The sequence below is a fragment of the Balaenoptera musculus genome, chromosome 19 (assembly GCF_009873245.2).
Source record: "Balaenoptera musculus isolate JJ_BM4_2016_0621 chromosome 19, mBalMus1.pri.v3, whole genome shotgun sequence".
NCBI lineage: Eukaryota > Metazoa > Chordata > Mammalia > Artiodactyla > Balaenopteridae > Balaenoptera > Balaenoptera musculus.
The window spans coordinates 48,970,079-48,990,714 of record NC_045803.1 but is presented as its reverse complement, the minus strand read 5'-3'; the positions used below and the strand labels follow the sequence as shown (position 1 = coordinate 48,990,714).

The window sequence follows — 20,636 nt, the reverse complement described above, 5'->3', positions numbered from 1 at the left end:
TCCAATCTAGTTGCATTTCGGTCTATGATACACAGTGAAAATAGCTGGTTATAGGAACTATACACGTTCAATCTTACTTTAAACATGGTAAATGAAAACAGTACATCAGTATGGATAAGACCAGGGGCTTTACAATCAAATCTTGGCTTACATTCTGTTTACATGACCCTTGGCAATATTCATAGTTACTAACCCATAGGTCTGTGGTGAAAATGAAATAAAATGATGCTTGTAGAGTACCTGGCAGAGTGCCTAGCACATAGGATCATTAAAAAATTGCTAGCTATCATTTTAAATTTTCTAAGTTAACATGACAGAACGTCTAGTTCAACTGATTCCTCTGATCAAGTTCCTCAAAACATAATGTACTTCACTAAAAATAAATGAATACATAAGCATATGTTTCATAGTTTACAAAAACTACACCTTTGTGAACTAAGGAGGAACGTATACTTGTTAAACCACTGGATGCTCTACATTTTTGCACTATATTGATTTGCCTTGAACCCACTATACTCTAGGTGGACACCTTGGGGGTTCCTACTGTACTTCCTATGGAGAATATGTTGTTTTGCTGACTAATTCTAACCTTTTCATTTCTTCTCCCAATCTTATCCTTTCCAACTTTTCATCAAACTTGCTTCATCAACATGCTTTCTCATATGCATATCCAAATGTTTTCTTTTTATGGATTGCATTCCTTCAACATATAAAAACTCTAGAGAATTCCCCAAATGAAAAACAACATAACATCTTCCTTCCCCCAAACCCCTCACCCTGATTTCCCAACTCATTTTCAATGCATCTAATTCCTCTCCTTTAAAATCCAGTTTCCTGAAATGAGTTCCCATAAGTGCTGGACCACCACATACATACTGAGCAGTGAGCACGGGGCATCAGCAAAGCAAAGGCACAAAATACCAAGGAGTCCATTACAGTGTATTCATGCAGAGCTGTGCAGTTAGATGATGTACAAGAAAGCTATTCCAACTCTAGAATTCATGTGAATTTTGGGTCATTTTGAAAAATGCAATTGTATTGAAAATAATCTTTAAGAGAGTGGGCTCCATTGTCCTTATGCTTATAGGCACTAAAGGTCTTAACCTGATTTGGGCTCAGTTTTCCACGTATTTCCTCTCCTTTCATTTACCTGTCACATCCCTTAATACAGCTTCTAACCCAAAACAAATCTACTGAAACTGCTTTTGTCAGTATCATTGCCTGCCTTATAACTAACACAGTGGCCATGATCCCTTAATTTAACAATAACTCTTCAGAATGTGGCAGTGTTGACCCCCTCTTCTTGAAATCTTCTATTGCCTTGACCTAACACTCTGTATATCACCTATACTGAAGCTCTCTCCGGTCCCTGAAAGAGTTAGATACTCAGTCTTACTTCCTGCCCTTGGACTTTCACCATTGTGTTTCCAATGCACATCACAGTACCTGTCACATAGTAATGGCAGGTACCCAGGGAAGATGGATGAACTCATTGTTGAGGGCCTGAATCTCATTATCCATGACACTGTAGCTTATATTACCCTGTTTGACTCCCATGTCTCCACTGATTTTCTGTCATAACTCATCTCCTCCCACCTCCCTAACCTGGTCTTTGCAATTTTCTGGTTTTCTTCTCTAGATTCTATGCCTCAAAACATTTTTAAAGTGAAAATGTATATAGACGTGCAAAAGCCAGTTGTGTTTCTATACACTAACAATTACCAATCTGAAAAGGAAGTTAAGAAAACAATCACAATTACAATACCTGTAGCATTGAAGAGAATAAAATGCTTAAGAATAAATTTAACCAAGGAGGAGAAAGACTTACTACACTGAAAACTACAAAACATTGCTGAAAGGCATTAAAGAAGACACATATAAATGGAAAGACATCCCGTGTTCATGGATTAGAAGACAATATTGTTAAAATGTTCATATTGCCAAAGCAATCTATAGATTCAATGCAATGCCTCTTAAAAATCCTAATGGCATTTTTTTTACAGAAATAGAAAAAAACATATAAAATTTATATGGAACCACAAAGGACCTTAAATAGCCAAAACAATCTTGAGAAAAAAGAACAAAACTAATGGCCTCATACTTCCCGATTTCAAAACATATTACAAAGCTGCAATCAAAACAGTATAGTCCTGGTACAAAGGCATATAGACCAATGGAATAGAATAGAGATCCCAGAAATAAACCCACACCTATACAGTCAACTGATCCTTGATAAGGGTGCCAGGAACACACAGTTGGGATAGGAAATTCTCTTCAATAAATTATACTGGGTAAATTGGATATCCATATGCAAAAGAATGAAATTGGGCGCTCATCTTACACCATATACAAAAATCAACTCAAAATGGATTAAAGAATTAAACATAAGACCTGAAATTAGACAAGCTAGACCACACCAAAGCCAAAAGCTTCTGCACGGCCAAAGAAACAATCAATGGAGTGAATAGGTAACTTACAGAATGGGATAAAATATTTGCAAACCATGTATCTGATAAGGGTTCATTTCCAAAATACATAAGAAACTCCTACTACTTAATGGTAAAACAAAACACAAATAAATAACCCACTTTTAAAAGAGGCAAAGGGCTTGAAAAGACATTTCTCCAAAGAAGACATACAAATGGCCAACAGGAATATGAAAAAATGTTTAATGTCAGTAATCACCAGGAAAATACAAATCAAAATCACAATGATAACAGGAGATTAGAGCTGTGTTAAGGGCAGAAAAAAAGAAGAAAACACCCATTTCGTAGTGGCCTGAATATTGGTCTGATTGGATATTGGATATTAGTTTTTTTCACTACTGCTTTTGACCTACAATGAATGACTCCAGCCATACTTTTAGAAGCCACTACAGAGACTTAGAAAATAAACTTATGGCGACCAAAGGGAAGCGGAGGGGATAAATTAGGAGTTTGGGATTAATATACACACACTACTATATATAAAATAGATAATAAGAACCTACTGTATAACACAGGGAACTCTATTCAGTACTCTGTAATAATCTACATGGGAAAAGAATCTGAAAAAGAATATGATAAATGTATGTGTATAACTGAATCACTTTGCTGTACACCTGAAACTAACACAACATTGTAAATCAACTATACTCCAATATAAAATAAAAATTTTTTTAAAAAGAAGCAACTACAGAGGAAAACTGTCCCTAAAATAAGTAAAGCCTCATCTTATATTTCGGTGGTGTTATACCAAAACTGTATTAGAAATATTTCTGGAATATTAAGATACTGCTAACTTTGGAGGAAGGAAAATAATGTTGGCTTTATATTAATAACTCATTGTCCTATATCAGTCAACTCCTTGGCATAATATTAAAAATACCAATAAAAATAAACATTTAGTGGGAAAATTGTTAAAATGGCAAATTTTATATTATATATATTTTACCACAACAAAATAATTAAAGCAAAAACTATTTTTTAAAAAATGAGGTATCACCTCATATCTGTTAGAATGGCCTTATCAGAAAAACGGGAAATAACAAGTGTTGGGGAAGATATGGAGAAAGTGAAACCCTTGTGCGTTGTTGATCAGAATGTAAAATGGTGCAGCTACTATGCAAACAGTACGGCGCTTTCCTCAAAAAATCAAAAATAGAGCTATCACGTGATTCAACAATCCCAATTCTGGGTATCTATCTGTTAGGAAAGGTGGTCTCACGCATACAATCTTTTGACATCCACTCAGCCATATGAATGGGCTTGGGCCTGGCACACTTCCTTACCACGAGATAGAGTCCTCACAGCCTGTGCTGAACTTGTCACCTTATGTGGGAAAACGTTTTCCTATTTCAGACTCGATATGTGCTCCTTACATCATTCTGCTTAAGCGTGTGCATCATATGGCACCTTGACAACTCCATGACTATATCTGTCCTCTGTAAGAGGTGAGGACAGGGTCCTTCTGCTGGACCACAGAGGGATGCGTGCAGAACAATTAATCTCCGTCAGCTGAAGGGAGGTACCTGCTGGCCACTGGGGACTGATATCCACCATTGAAGCTGATCTTGCTCTGTCTCTTCTCCATGTGAGTAAAGCATTTTTCCATCCAGTGCTTGACTGCATTATTTTTTGTGGTGACTCCAATACCACGATGCAGTGGTCAGAAGCGCTCAGACTTCTACTCCTGATAATAGGCAACAGATGCCGCTTGCTTGACATGATCCAAAAGAATTAAAATCAGGATCTCTAAGAGATATGTGTATGTGCACTCCCATGTTCATTATAGCATTGATTTACCACAGTCAGATTTCATTTGCTAATGGGCAGGCCAATTCTCTGATGTATTTAAATCCATCTGGTGCTTTCCATGTTTCTCTGATGGGAAGACTATAAGCAAAATGCACGTGTTTGTATATTTCTAATATCTGCCTGATGGAGCAGTCACTTAGGGCAGCCAGCAGGAGGTAAAATAAGCCAGAAAAAATCCAGGGCCCACCAATATCAACTATGCCAAATTTTTTAAAGCAAGCATTATTTTGAACTCTCTTAAGATAAGAAAAAGGAAAAGAGAGCACCCCAGAATAACATGTTTGAGTTTCATTTTGAATATGAGAAATATGAAATGACTCATTTTTACAATGAAAAATTAAGTTTTTAAAATCACTGTTATAAAATGAGAGTATATAAAAGAGAATGAAGAACAATTAGATGTAGCATAACCCATTCCTGCTTCATCAAATCTGTGATTCAGGCAACAATTAGTAGTCTTTAAAAAATGATTAAAGCATTGATAGGGAAGTACATCTGAGCAAATACTAAGCTCCCCATCCCCCATTAGTTCTAGTATTAAAAAATCTAAAAAAAAAATGTGCTTTCTCAAAATTTATCAAGTGGTCATTAATCTGCCACAAAAGCACCAAGGATTTTGTTGGCTCTGTTACAATAGTAAATTGAAGTGTCTGGAACCACCATGCCTTAGGACTAGAGTGGCCCCCTTGTATCCACGGGTTTTACATCTGCGGATACTGACAGCCGACTGTATTATGTCATTTTACACAAGGGACTTAAGCATTAGTGGATTTTGGTATCAGGGAGTTTCTGGAACCAATCCCACACAGATACCCAGGGATGACGGTATTGCTTTCCCATATGAGTGAAAGAGCTGGAAACCAAAGCCTTGTAAAATCAGCTCCAACCTTCTTTTTCTTTTGAAGAACTCCTTCTTTCCACACAAACCCTCTTCTTTGCTCCTATTAATCTGTTGCCCATTCTATTCCTAACTCTGCCATGGCTCTTGCTGATCTCATTTCCTGTAATTTCTTCCACTTAATTTTTGACTCATCCAAATTCTCTTTATTCTTCAACTCTCAGAGCAGTTTCCTATCTTCTATGAACCTTTTCCATTAGTCCATGGAGAAGCCCTTTCCAATGGTCCACCTTGCCCTTTTAAATAAACACTATTTACCTCTTATTTTCTGTTCTTGTTCTTTGATGTGTACTAAAATACCAGAGTGTCTACATTCCTCCAACATTCTTTAAAGCTAGTTTGCACCACCCATCTTATTTTAATTCTTTCTTGCACCCAATAAATTATACATATACAAGAAGCACTCAGTATTCATTGAAAAATAAAAACAATGAACATGCAAATGAGTGAAAGCAAGTTGAGGCTATTACGTTGACTTTTCTTTGAAGACAGCAAATTAATGTTTACTTCTATTTAGTTACCCATGAAAAGGAGAATTTTTGAAGAATGTAAGTAAAGCAATTACAGCAGAAAAGAGGAAAAATAAATATGGACAACAATTTTGGATACATTTTAGGAAATGATTATGAAGTAAAATGCCACCCAAAGACTAAGTAGAAATAACTTAATATATAAATAAAAATAAAAAGGGAATCCAAGAAAACCACATTTCCAATTATATATCTTTCTTTCCTTTGATTTGAAATGCAAGTAATCTTTAAAATACATACATTTAAACATTTTTTCACACCAGACAGGGAAGTAAATTTAACAAAGTATAGTAACTGGTCAGTACATAATTCTAAAAACCATTCAACTTCAATGGCTTCACAGTTCCACTGTCGCCAAGGAATAAAGCAGAAAGAACTCAGCCGCCATTCAAAATATATCTTAATATTACCAATAAGTTGAATATAATTAGAATTACAATTAAATGTTATATCATTTTTAAAAGAAAATTATTTCTTCATCAAGTTTTATAATGGCCTTTGGCATAGTACAGTGAAATTGGACCTAAAAATAAAATCTTAAATGAAAAGCTCAGATTAACTAACAATTTTCATACTTCAGAATTTCCCTGTGTATTTTTCTCCAGTGACCTTTCTGATGACAAAGCCTGAAATGACAGTCAATTAAATTTATATCCCAAGGCACACTATAAATTTGTCAGAAACAAAACAAGTGCACTGTGAATTTCATGAAATCAGCTCTGGGTACCAGGGAGCAGAGGTAGAGAAGAGGTGGTGGGTCAGTCCTTGGTGGTCACATTGACATTGACATAATGATGCTTGAATCTGCATGAGGATGAAGGACCAAGAAAGGCCTTCAAAGCTTCCTAATATCAAGCATTTAATTACCCCAATTTATTTCAGTCCCCACAAGCAGAATGTGGCCCTATTCCTAGTCATGAAGCTCACAAATTCACATGTATGTATCTTCTCCTTGATAATTCAGGTGAAGCACAGGCACTGACAAAACGCTCATTACCTTTTCGATGCAGATGAGTATAATACAGGATAGAGGATCTCAGTGTGCATTTTCTTTCAGATTATGACACCATGTCTTACTCTTGGCCAGTTCAAACTCTCATTTCAAGTGGACTGTTCTTCTTTTGTATTTTTTCTCCCTAAACGAGAAAAATTATATAAAATAAACAAAAAATTTCCAGTTTATTTCGATCCTTGTATGAGTGATGTCTAATGATGCCCTCTGTTATGTAAACCAGGTGAAGGTTGCGCTTCCTCATTATTTTTCAGTTACATGAGAACCATGGAATCATACTCTTCGAAGAATAGATGGGTGCCCATTCTTTTGGGGAACTGTTGCCAGGGGAAAATTTGTCTTGACATCATATGAGTCCTTACATTCTAATATATTTAAGTAACCTTATAATGGATGACCCACATCCCCTGTGTTCACCAACACTCTCTATGCACTAGGGCAATCCCACCTGTGAATTCTTAAGGTAACAGATCAGCTCCAGACACAAACGGAACTGAAAATTGTTCTCCTCTAGACCTGAAAAGATATTTCTCAAAAGCAGGTGCTTATTCTCTTCTTACTTCCTGTGCTAAACACACATTCATTAGTAATTTTATATCACAAAGGTTTTTAAAAGCAGATTCATTGGCAGTAGGAAAGCATTTTGAGAAGTAAAATACCTTTAGAAACTTAAATTTCTCCTTTCTCTATTTTTTAAAGATTTCTCCCACATTTATGTTCAAAATATATTCTTCTTTTCCATTAACATTAAATATTTATCATGATATGAAAACATGACAGTGTATTAGAATGACTAAGTTAAATTTTAAAACCATTAGAAAAAGCAAAAAGTTTTGGTTGCTGTTTTTATGTAAGCGGGGGTAGAAGGAAGCTCTTTAGAAATTACTAAACTGCTTCAAACATAATCTTTTCAAATACAGCGAAAGAGAGATTTGGTTTCAGCATGAAGCCATGTTTTGATTCTGTTTCCTGAAGAAAATAGCTGAGAGTTGTGCGAACTTTTCCTTTCATAATATCTTGACCCATTTAGAGAAACCCATCTGTTAGAATAGCATGAATCTCTCTGCAAGTCACCATCTCAATCAAGCGGAAATATGACAAAGCAATCAGGATGATCAAAAAAACATGAAAGGGATTTCTGGGATTTAATCAGAAGTGAATATAAAAATACTTGTTCAAGTGGGAACTAATTCAAGTCTGACTCATTTGCTCTCCAACAAGGTAATTATTTGATATCCCATTATGGAGCATCCACTGTTTGCAAAGGACTACTAAGAAAACAAAGACTTAGCTTCGGTCTTTCTTCTCAGAGTTTCACTTGGGAAGAAGGACTTTGATAGTGTCACCACAGTGTCAACTGTCATACTGTTATAACAAAGGTAGTACTTAATATAGAAATAGGGAAGAGAGACTGGTAGAACAGAAGGATGGAAAAGGACCATAAAGGAACATGTGCTACCTTGGGTGTATTTAATTAATGTTGATAGATGGCTATGGAAAAAGATGGGCAAGAAAAAAGGCTTTCCAAACAGAGAGAACTATATTAGAAAAAGTAAGTCAGAATGAGGGGCAGGAGATTTTGATTCTTGGCCTGTGTTTAAAGAGGTTGAGTAGGAGAGTGGGACCAACAGGTGTCTCTTTTGAAAAGATAATGTTGGCAGCAATTTAGAGTTATGATCTCCTAAGTGAAATGTGCACACTCTGGATGGAGATGGGTAGGGTTCAAGAAAATCAACTAGCATTGATTTATTTTTACTTCATATCTGTAATTTCAAATGTGTTGCAATTTATAATGTTCATACTATTTCAGTACAATAGAACATGTCCATAAATTATAAATGTGTATGTATCTGTTTGGTACATACACCTTCCTTTGACTCTTCAATTTCTGCCGAATACCTCAATTCTGATACTAAAAATAATATTAACATTACCAGTACCAACAACAGCCCTATTTTGTCTTAGTTGAGATCAGAGATAACTGATGTAGAAGATGGCTTGGAAAGGAATAGATGGGATCAGGCTGAGTTAGAGAAATGCTACTATTAATCTTAAGCTTTCATTGCTTTGGAGAAGTGGAACTATAAGATACGGTCAGTAACTACATATAATTAAATACGTGGAGAAGTGGAGTCCTTGAGATGATTTCAAGGCTTAAACATGAATCAAACTGGTATGATATGAATCAATAAACAAAATTCAAAAAAGGAAGAAAATCGAGGGAGAAAATATGAATCACTAAATTAAGACTCTCAAAAAACAAATAATCCATATATTCTCTAGTCTCTTCATCATGGTGATTTGCAGGACACAGCAAATTTAATTAGCTCAGTGAACAGCATTATGTTTCCATCCAAGGCCCAGCATCTTCTGCTCAAGTAACACAGCTGGATGAAGATAGATAATTCTCAGTGCAATATGTACTGCCAATGGCTTTAACTTTTTCTCATTCCAATTAGTAGATATAGCTGGCAAACAATCGTTTTCTATTAGGAAATGGGGATGGAATCAGAACCCACCCCAAGTTTACTGTGAGAATTAAATGAGTTATTAATGTAAAACATTTAGGCGAGTCCACAATACAGTATATTACTAAGGCTCAATACATGTGAGCAATTGTTATCAATAATTATTCACATCCAAACTATGTATGTTGAAATCCTGGTTTCTCTATTTATAAATTTTTTTACCTTCGATAAGTGGAATCGTTTCTAAAACTCAATTCTCTCACTGCATAATGAACATAAAAGTATTATCATTTAAAACTTGGAAAGAAGGCAAAAGGATGACTTTGTGTCATTTTACTGCCATACTGGAGCCCTTTTGAATGGGTCTCCACAAGACAATGACTATTAATTCTAAAGGGGAATCTGCCTTTTTTTTTTAAACTATGTATTTATTATTAATTCGAGTCCAGATTCTAGGAAGTTTCATATTAACTTGTAGAGTTGTTTTGTCTGTTAAAGCTGCCAATGATTTTTGTCTAGTAGAAAAGATAGCCCCCAAACTTAAGGTTGTATTGCCTTGTAGGACACTAAACCAATTTTGTACTATTATTTGGTGATCTTATGCCAGCAATTTTTGTTTCTGTGTTTAAATGTACAGTATATCTTGAATTCTTTTTAACCAACTTTAACATTTTGGGTGTTTTTCTGTCATTAATGGACTAAACGAACATTTACCTGTGCTTACTATATATTTGTTTGAGTTATTATATAAAACATTTTGTTATATAAACTTTATTATATAAAACATTTTATAGGGACGTCCCTGGCGGTCCAGTGGTTAAGACTTCGCCTTCCAGTGCAGGGGGTGCGGGTTCAATCCCTGGTCAGGGACTAAGATCCCACATGCCTCGGGGCCAAAAAATCAAAACATAAAACAGAAGCAATATTGTAACAAATTCTATAAAGACTTTAAAAATGGTCCACATCAAAAAAAAAAAATCTTTAAAAATAAATAAATAAAACATTTTATAGAGTATTCTTTTTAATGGCTAGTATTTATTGAGTACTAATTAAATATTATATATGATTATTAATTCATTGGTTTCTAAAAACAGCAATATGGAATGGGAAAGAGCATCATCCATATATTACAGACAAACTCTGTTTTGTGATAACCAGTCATTGACTAAGTAAATGTCAAAGCTATGGGAAGTGTACCCTGCCCTGTGAATTACCATTCTTCAATTACCTCTATCTCTTGACTAAAGGAACTTAGTACATAATACCACAGAGATAAATTATCCTTTTATCCACCAAAACTTCATGGTTAGCATTTACCACTTTTATTCTTTGAGAGTCTTACTTTATGTTTCATTATTTTCTCACTTGATTTCTCTTTATTCTGTATTCTGGGCCTTAATTCAGCTTATACCATCAGTCATTAAGATATAATATTTTGACACTGTCTCAGGATCCACATCCCCAAATTTATAATTTTAAAAATCACGAACAACGATTCACAAAATTCTACAGCTTTTACCTCTACAAAGTGGAAGAAGGTATAAAATAATAGGATATCTAACTTCTGACTCTTCTGCTGTTGCAGTTTCTGACTAAACCTGACTCCCATTTCTCCCCAGTCTGAGGTGTACCATGAACCAGACATCTCTAACCTCACTGGGACTGGGTATCACTATTGTTGTTGCTGTTGTTGTTGTTGGGTTTGAGGCATTTGGAAGAAAGTTGAAGTAAATAAAAGTACATGCACCCTAAATGTATGTATATTAAATATAATACTATTCACATTTTGCTTATACTTAACTTTTTGCATCTTACAGATCAAACATAATTTGAAATTTAAATGACTGTAACAATGAATAAAAATTAAAATTCAAAAATCTCTTCCTTTACTGCCAGTTGATTGTCTAGCATCCCCTATGTCCCTCCAAGATGAGCACATATCACATAACTCTCTGTTTCTGCCAATATTATATTAGCAAAAGAGGGATCCGATGGACTCACTCTCCTGCTCAACATCTTCACAAACACATGATGCCAAGAGACATAATCTGAATCTTTTGCTTCGTTCCATTGGGTAGTACAGTTTGCTCTGTTGGTAACGCCTCTGATATACCCACCTCTCTTGATATGCCCCTAAGAAAGCCTAAACATTCAAGCAATGAGAAATGTTCCAGAGCACCACCTCTTTCGGCAGTAGCTTCTCTCATCCCCTGTTCCAAATCACCTCCCTACTTTAGATTTTTTTCTATCAGTGCTCCAACACTTTAGATAGCTTACCTTGTGTCATAGGCAAAATATGCCTGCCCCCACCAAAAAAGGAGACACCCACTGTGAATATATCACCTTGCATGGCAAAAGGAACTTTCCAGATACCATTAAGCTAAGGATCTTGAGATGGGAGATCATCCTGGATTATCTGGGGGAGTGGGGGAGTGGGGTCCCGATGTAGTCATAAGGGTCATTATAAGATGGAGGCAGAAGGGTCAGAATCAGAGAATGAGATGTGATGACACAAGCAGAGACAGAGGGATTTGAAGATGTTATGCTGCTGACTTTGAAGACGGAGAAAGGGGCCATGAGCCGGAGAGTGCAGGAGAACTGTAGAATCTAGAAATAGCAAGGAAACAGATTTTTCCCCTAGAGCCTCAGAAAGGAACAGAGTCCCACCAACCCATTTTATACTTCTGAATTCTAGAACTTTAAGATAATAAGTTTGTGTTGCTTTAAACCATTAAGTTTGTGGCAATTTGTTATAGCAGAAACAGGAAACTAATACATCTTGTATTGACATGATTAAGTCTTCCCCTCCAAATGGGAAGTTCCCAGATGACAGACTATGGCTCAGTCAATTTTGTTTCCCAAGGACTTCTTTAAAAATAATTAGATCCTCAATTAATATTTATAGAATGGATTACTGTTTCAGAGCAAACAATTTAATAAGTCTCCGCTTGAACAGGATATTTATCCCCAATTTGGTTAGTCTAAAGGGACACCATTTATGATCCTGAATAGTTTCTTATACCTTTTGTTAGGCCAAAAGGATAATTGCCGGGCCCGCCTGGTGGCGCAGTGGTTAAGAATCCACCTGCCAATGCAGGGGACACAGGTTTGAGCCCTGGTCCGGGAAGATCCCACATGCCGCGGAGCAACTAAGGCCGTACGCCACAGCTACTGAGCCTGTGCTCTAGAGCCCGCGAGCCACAACTACTGGAGCCCACGTGCCCCAACTACTAAAGCCCGCGTGCCTAAAGTCTGTGTTCTGCAACAAGAGAAGGCACCACAATGAGAAGCCCACGCACCACAACAAAGAGTAGCCCCCGCTCGCCGCGACTAGAGAAAGCGTGCGCATAGCAACAAAGACCCAACACAGCCAAAAATAAATAAATAAAACAAATTTATTAAAAAAAAAAAATTGCCAAATTTATCCCAGTTCTGGACAGTATATAGGTTTATTTATGGGCCATGGTATTTAGGTACCAAATGGAAAAACAAAACTCCACATGCCTCTCTGTGATTTTTTTTTTGCAGGAAATAAAATTAAGACATATTTCCACAGTAAATCTAACTGTCTTCTATATTACCAGGTTTAAAAAGGTTATGCACATTAGATATTACATCACTGCTTTAAGTACGTTAGTGCTTTTGAAAACAGCTGCCTACAATCTCCATTCTCATAAAAAGAACAACCACAGTCTGTGCTTTTTCTAATGGCTTAGAAATTCCAATCCACATTAATGTTTGTGTACCATAATAAAGAGCATTAATGGAAAACATAAAGGGGGGAAAGTCTTTACAAAATAGGGCAGAAGGAGAAACTTAGGTTTCTCAAAGTGTTTTTGGTTTCAAAATGCTTTCCCTTTGGCAATGAATATGCTTTTATAAAAGTTTCATGAGGCAAAATTATTAATAAATATGTGTATTTAGCATACAATGAGAGAAGAGAAAGGAGCCATTGATTTGGAGAAACTTTGCTATATGAGAAAAGTTTTGACCTTTGTATATTGAGCTGACTTCTATGACTTCTCACTGTGGTCTGTCCTACTGTTCACAGAAAGTTGGCAGGCACTGGTGGCATGGGCTAAATGTCAGTGTGTTATCTAAACAGGCCAAATATAAGGGCGTCTATGCCTTCAAAACTAGCTGTACTCCAGCAACAGTTTTCTGAAATATTGGGTGCACATTTTTTTTCTCAGAAAATGTGATCTCCATCATCCTGGTTCTAACTGGGAACCCTTGTCTGGTTTACAGAGCAGTGAAAATGGAAAACTCATTCTTACAGCAAAAGTGCAGATTTATCACTCAAGATACAAGAATGGAAATGTACAGAGAAATGATGATGATGATGATGACGACGACGACTGGTTACTCATTCTTTATTCATTTGGGCAAGGCAAATATGAAGAGAAATTTGATTCCTTGAAATGAAAGGATGAACTGCCCAGCAGCAGGCAGCAAAGAGCAAATTCAGCAAAAGTGTCATTAACATTGCCCTGCATTTTGCCTACATAAAGAGGCAATAAGTATTTCTTAAATGGCTGTTCCTTACCTGAACCAGCAGGGAGAGAACATATACATGCACACCGTGGGCACTTAGTGTCTAGAAATGGGGTTAAGCGCTGCATTTGACATTCTCAAGGCTGAAGAAAATGAAGATTTTATAAAAAATAATACATGATGTTGGAGATTGGTGGCTATCTTGATCTTCTGCCCTGCTGCAGAGGTGGGCAGCATAACCTCAGGTTCTATATGAGTAACAAGGCCCCCTCTCAGCCCACTTGCTGGTCACAAGGAGTATGGTGCATTTGTTCTGTGTGTGACAAGTTCACATTTTACCTTGGGATATAAATTTAATGGACAGCATTCAAGATCTTTGTACATGGAAAGGGTGTCTAGGTAAAATACTAGAAGGAAATTCTGAGCCATGAAAATTGCCTGCTGATCTGAGCCAAATGGTTTCATAGAACCAACCACAGCCTGGAAGCACCTGCTTTCTGTAGAATATATTATTTTTTGTTGTTGTTTTTTAGTTAACTACATCATTCATTTAAAAATATCAAAATATTTTATTTTTTAAATTAAAATAAATACTTTTAGAAAGTTGAAAATGACCAGGATTGTAGAGTGGGGCTGGGGTGGGGGGGTGGGGGGTGGGGGAAGAGATGAGGAATAAAAGAAAACGGTAAGAATTCAGTAGGAAGAATGGGAAGGCAACCTAGTAAGTGAGACTTAATGCAGTTGGGCTTGTGCTAATGAAATACATTTGCAAACCAGGTTTTCACTGGTCTGGCTAGAGAGTGTTTTAAAATGGTAAAACTGGTGTTTTAGTGGCCTAACATTAGTACTGAATAAGGGAAGTACGATACAACATCTAAATGTTGTACATCACACTGATGAATACACAGGAACTCAATGTGTGTTTTTTAACAAATAAACGGATGAATGAAAGAATATGCAATTTACATTTCAGTTCATTTGAACAATTTATTATGATACTTGTAGACATTATTTTGTAAGTTACTAGTTTCCAAAGAATTTGAGTTTTTTTAGAATATCTGCTGTTTTATGGGGATAGTAAGATAGAATATTTAAGCACAGTATTGTATCAGGTGAGCATGGCATCTGATAAACAGACCCAGTTAAAAGTCTTGTTTTCCAAAGTAGAACTGGAAATTATTTTACAGACGCATCATTGCAAATGTATCAGGTAAGTCTTCTATAAATTTTAACTTCTCCTTCTGCTCCTAATTTTTTCAATAATAGCTGAATTAAACTATTATTTACTTTTGTAAAGAAACAGCCTAAAAAATATTTTAAAAATTAAGGTCCTGATGAGTCTTCTCATTATGTTAGTGGGAAATTCTGAAATATAAAGATGTCTTATTACCACATAACCATTATATTTTTGAATTATATCTATCAACCTATCTATCTGCAGTTCCTGGATACGAAACTTTATTCATTTGTGTTCTCTCCTCATAAAGCTATATCAGAGATTCCCTAATACTTTCTTAACTGTTCAAAAATTAATTTTACAATTTCCCCAAAATTATCATTAAGAGGTTAAACCTTCCTTGGAATTATCAATATTTTAAAATGAACTTTCTTTTTTTAGTTTGCTTTACCAAATCTTTTAGCAGAAAACAAATAAACAAAAACCTCTTTAATTGTATTTAACATTTTAAAATTCCAGGAAGTTTTCGTGTTGATGGTGTATAGCTAAAATCTGCTTCTTTTTTTTTTTTTTTTTTTGTTTTTTTACTATACTGACATTCTCTAATTTCAAAACTCTTTGGGAGCATTACAGAAAATGAAAGAGGGGAGACCTTCAAGACGGCAGAGGAGTAAGACGTGGAGATCACCTTCCTCCCCACAAATACATCAGAAATACATCTATATGTGGAACAACTCCTACAGAACACCTACTGAACGCTGGCAGAAGACCTCAGACCTCCCAAAAGGCAAAAAACTCCCCACATACCTGGGTAGGGCAAAAGAAAAAAGAAAAAACAGAGACAAAAGAATAGGGACGGGACCCGCACCAGTGGGAAGGAGCTGTGATGGAGGAAAGATTTCCACACACTAGGAAGCCCCTTCACAGGTGGAGACGGCGGGAGGCAGAGGGGGGAAGCTTCGGAGCCACGGAGGAAAGCGCAGCCACAGGGGTGCGGAGGGCAAAGCGGAGAGATTCCCGCACAGAGGATCAGTGCCGACCAGCACTCACCAGCCCGAGAGGCTTGTCTGCTCCCCCGCCAGGGCGGGCGGGGGCTGGGAGCTGAGGCTCGGGCTTCGGAGGTCGGATCCCAGGGAGAGGACTGGGGTTGGCGGCGTGAACACAGCCTGAAGGGGGCTAGTGCGCCACAGCTGGCCGGGAGGGAGTCCAGGAAAAAGTCTGTACCTGCCTAAGAGGCAAGAGACCATTGTTTCCGGGTGCGCGAGGAGAGGGGATTCAGAGCACCGCCTAAACAAGCTCCAGAGACGGGCGCGAGCTGTGGCTATCAGCGCGGACCCCAGAGACGGGCATGAGACGCTAAGGCTGCTGCAGCCACCAAGAAGCCTGTGTGCAAGCACAGGTCACTGTTCACGCCTCCCCTCCCAGGAGCCTGTGCAGCCCGCCACTGCCAGGGTCCCATGATCTAGGAACAACTTCCCCAGGAGAACACACAGCATGTCTCATGCTGTTGCAACCTCACACCGGCCTCTGCCACAGCAGGCTCACCCTGCATTCCATACCCCTCCCTCCCCCAAACCTGAGTGAGCAGAGCCCCCTAATCAGCTGCTACTTTAAAGCAGAGGCGGGGCCAAATCCAAAGCTGAACACCAGGAGCTGTGCGAACAAAGAAGAGAAAGGGAAATCTCTCCCAGCAACCTCAGGAGCGTCAGATTAAATCTCCACAATCAACTTGATGAACACTGCAATACCTGAAGAGACAAGAAATCATCCCAAAATTGAGACAGTGGACTTTGGGAGCAACAATATATATATTTTTTTTCTTTTTTCTCTTTTTGTGAACGTGTATGTGTATGCTTCTTTGTGTGATTTTGTCTGCATAGCTTCGCTTTTACCAACTGTCCTAGGGTTCTGTCTGCCCGTTCTTTGTTTCTTTTTTTTTTTTTGTATACTTTTTAATGCTTCTTATCATTAGTGGATTTGTTTTTCTGGTTTGGTTGCTCTCTTCTTTCTTTCTTTCTTTTTATTTATTTTTCTTTTTTATTACTTTTTAAATATTTATTTAATTTTTAATAATTATTTTTTTTTAATTATTATTTTTTTAATGCTATTCTTGTCTGCTTACATTCTTTTTTTTATGTATGTATGTATGTATGTATGTATGTATGTATGTATGTATGTATGTATGGTTGTGTTGGGTCTTCGTTTCTGTGCGAGGGCTTTCTCTAGTTGTGACAAGCGGGGGCCACTCTTCATAGCAGTGCGGGGGCCACTCTTCATCGCGGTGCATGGGCCTCTCACTATCGCGGCCTCTCGTTGCCAAGCACAGGCTCCAGACACGCAGGCTCAGTAATTGTGGCTCACGGGCTGAGTTGCTCCGCGGCATGTGGGATCTTCCCAGACCAGGGCTCGAACCCGCATCCCCTGCATTGGCAGGCAGATTCTCAACCACTGCGCCACCAGGGAAGCCCAATTATTTTTATTTTAATAATTTTATTTAATTTTATTTTACTTTATCTTTCTTTCTTTCTTTCTTTCTGTCTGCCTGCCTCTCTTTCTTTCTTTTTTTCTCCCTTTCCTTCTGAGCCGTGTGGCTGCCAGGGTCTTGGTGCTCCAACCGGGTGTCAGGCCTGTGCCTCTGAGGTGGGAGAGCCCACTTCAGGACATTGGTTCACCAGACACCTCCCGGCTCCATGTAATATCAAACAGGGAAAGCTCTCCCAGAGATCTCCATCTCAACACTAAGACCCAGCTCCACTAAACGACCAGCAAGCTACAGTGCTGGACACCCTATGCCAAACAACTAGCAAGACAGGAACACAACCCCACCCATTAGCAAAAAGGCTGCCTAAAATCATGATAAGGTCACAGAAACCCCAAAACACACCATCGGATGCGGTTCAGCCCACAAAAAAAGACAAGATCCAGTCTAATCCACCAGAACACAGGCACTAGACCCCTCCACCAGGAAGCCTACACAACCCACTGAACCAACCTTAGCCACTGGGGGTAGACACCAAAAACAACTGGAAATATGAACCTGCAGCCTGCGAAAAGGAGACCCCAAACACAGTAAGTTAAGCAAAATGAGGAGACAGAGAAATACACATCAGATGAAGGAGCAAGGTAAAAACCCACCAGACCAAACAAACGAAGATGAAATAGGCAGTCTACCTGAAAAAGAATTCAGAGTAATGATAGTAAAGATGATCCAAAATCTTGGAAATAGAATGGAGAAAGTACAAGAAACGTTTAACAAGGACCTAGAAGAACTAAAGAGCAAACAAACAATGATGAACACCACAATAAGCAAAATTAAAAATTCTCTAGAATGAATCAATAGTGGAAGAATGGACAAATGACCTCAAAGATAAAATAGTGGAAATAACTACTGCAGACCAGAATAAAGAAGAATGAAAAGAATTGAGGACAGTCTCAGAGACCTCTGGGTCAACATTAAACACACCAACATTTGAATTATAGGGGTCCCAGAAGAAGAGAAAAAGAAAGGGACTGAGAAAATATTTGAAGAGATTATAGTTGAAAACTTCTGCAATATGGGAAAGGAAACAGTCAATCAACTCCAGGAAGTGCAGAGAGTCCCATACAGGATAAATCCAAGGAGAAACACGTCAAGACACATATTAACCAAACTATCAAAACTTAAATACAAACAAAAAACATTAAAAGCAGCAAGGGGAAAAAAAACAAATAACATACAAGGGCATCCCCATAGGGTTAACAGCTGATATTTCAGCAGAAACTCTGCAAGCCAGAAGGGAGTGGCAGGACATACTTAAAGTGATGAAAGGGAAAAACCTACAACCAAGATTACTCTACCCAGCAAGGATCTCATTCAGATTCGACAGAGAAATTAAAACTTTTACAGACAAGCAAAAGCTAAGAGAATTCAGCACCACCAAATCAGCTTTACAACACATGCGAAAGGAACTTCTCTAGGCAGGAAACACAAGAGAAGGAAAAGACCTACAATAACAAACCCAAAACAATCAAGAAAATGGTAATAGGAACATACATATCAATAATTACCTTACATGTAAATGGATTAAATGCTCCAACCAAAAGACAGAGACTGGCTGAATGGATACAAACACAAGACCCATATATATGCTGTCTACAAGAGGCCCACGTCAGACCTAGGGACACATACAGACTGAAAGTGAAGGGATGGAAAAAGATAGTCCATGGAAATGGGAATCAAAAGAAAGCTGAAGTAGCAATTCTCATATCAGACAAAATAGATTTTAAAATAGAGACTATTACAAGAGATAAAGAAGGACACTACATAATCATCAAGGGACCAATCCAAGAAGAAGATATAACAATTGTAAATATTTATACACTCAACACAGGATCACCTCAATATATAAGGCAAATGCTAACAGCCATAAAAGGGGAAATCAACAGTAACACAATCATAGTAGGGGACTTTAACACCCCACTTTCACCAATGGACATATCACCCAAAATGAAAATAAATAAGGAAACACAGCTTTAAATGACACATTAAACTAGATGGACTTATTTGATATTTATAGGACATTCCATCCAAAAACAAGAGAATACACTTTCTTCTCAAGTGCTTGTGTAACATTCTCGAATCAAACCTTACTAAATTTAAGAAAACTGAAATTGTATAAAGTATTTTTTCTGACCACACGCTATGAGACTAGACATCATTTAGAGGAAAAACTCTGTAAAAAATACATTCACATGGAGGCTAAACAAAACACTACTTAATAACCAAGAGATCACTGAAGAAATCAAAAAGGAAATAAAAAATACCTAGAAACAAATGACAATGAAAACAAGATGACCCAAAACCTATGGGATGCAGCAAAAGCAGTTCAAAGAGCGAAGTTTATAGCAATACAAGCAATACCTCAAGAAACAAGAAATATCTCAAATAAGCAACCTAAACTTACACCTAAGGAAATTAGAGAAAGAAGAACAAAAAAACCCCAAAAGTTAGCAGAAGGAAAGAAATCATACAGATCAGATCAGAAATAAATGAAAAAGAAATGAAGGAAATGATAGCAAAGATCAATAAAACTAAAAGCTGGTTCTTTGAGAAGATAAACAAAATTGATAAAGCATTAGCCAGACTCCTCAAGAAAAAAAGGGAGAAGACTCAAATCAATAGAATTAGAAATGAAAAAGGAGAAATAACAACTGACACTGCAGAAATACAAAGGATCCTGAAAGATTACTACAAGCAACTATATGCCAATAAAATGAACAACCTGGAAGAAATGGACAAATTCTTAGAAAAGCACAACCTTCCAAGAATGAACCAGGCAGAAATAGAAAATATAAACAGACCAATCACAGGCACTGAAATTGAAACTGTGACTAAAAATCTTCCAACAAACAAAAGCCCAGGACCAGATGGCTTCACAGGTGAATTCTATCAAACATTTAGAGAAGAGCTAACACCTGTCCTTCTCAAACTATTCCAAAACACAGCAGAAGGAGGAACACTCCCAAACTCCTTCTACGAGGCCACCATCACCCTGATACCAAAACCAGCCAAAGACGTCACAAAGAAAGAAAACTACAGGCCAATAACCCTGATGAACATAGATGCAAAAATCCTCAACAAAATACTAGCAAACAGAATCCAACAGCACATTAAAAGGATCATACACCATGATCAAGTGGGGTTATCCCAGGAATGCAAGGATTCTTCAATATACGCAAATCAATCAATGTGATAAACCATATTAACAAATTGAAGTAGAAAA

The 20,636-nt window shown here is 37.3% G+C and overlaps 1 pseudogene; it reads left to right on the top strand.

Annotated features, from left to right (window-relative positions):
* The first annotated feature begins 3,498 nt into the window (after positions 1-3,498).
* LOC118884636 overlaps positions 3,499-20,636 on the top strand; it is a 33,899-nt pseudogene continuing 16,761 nt past the window's right edge.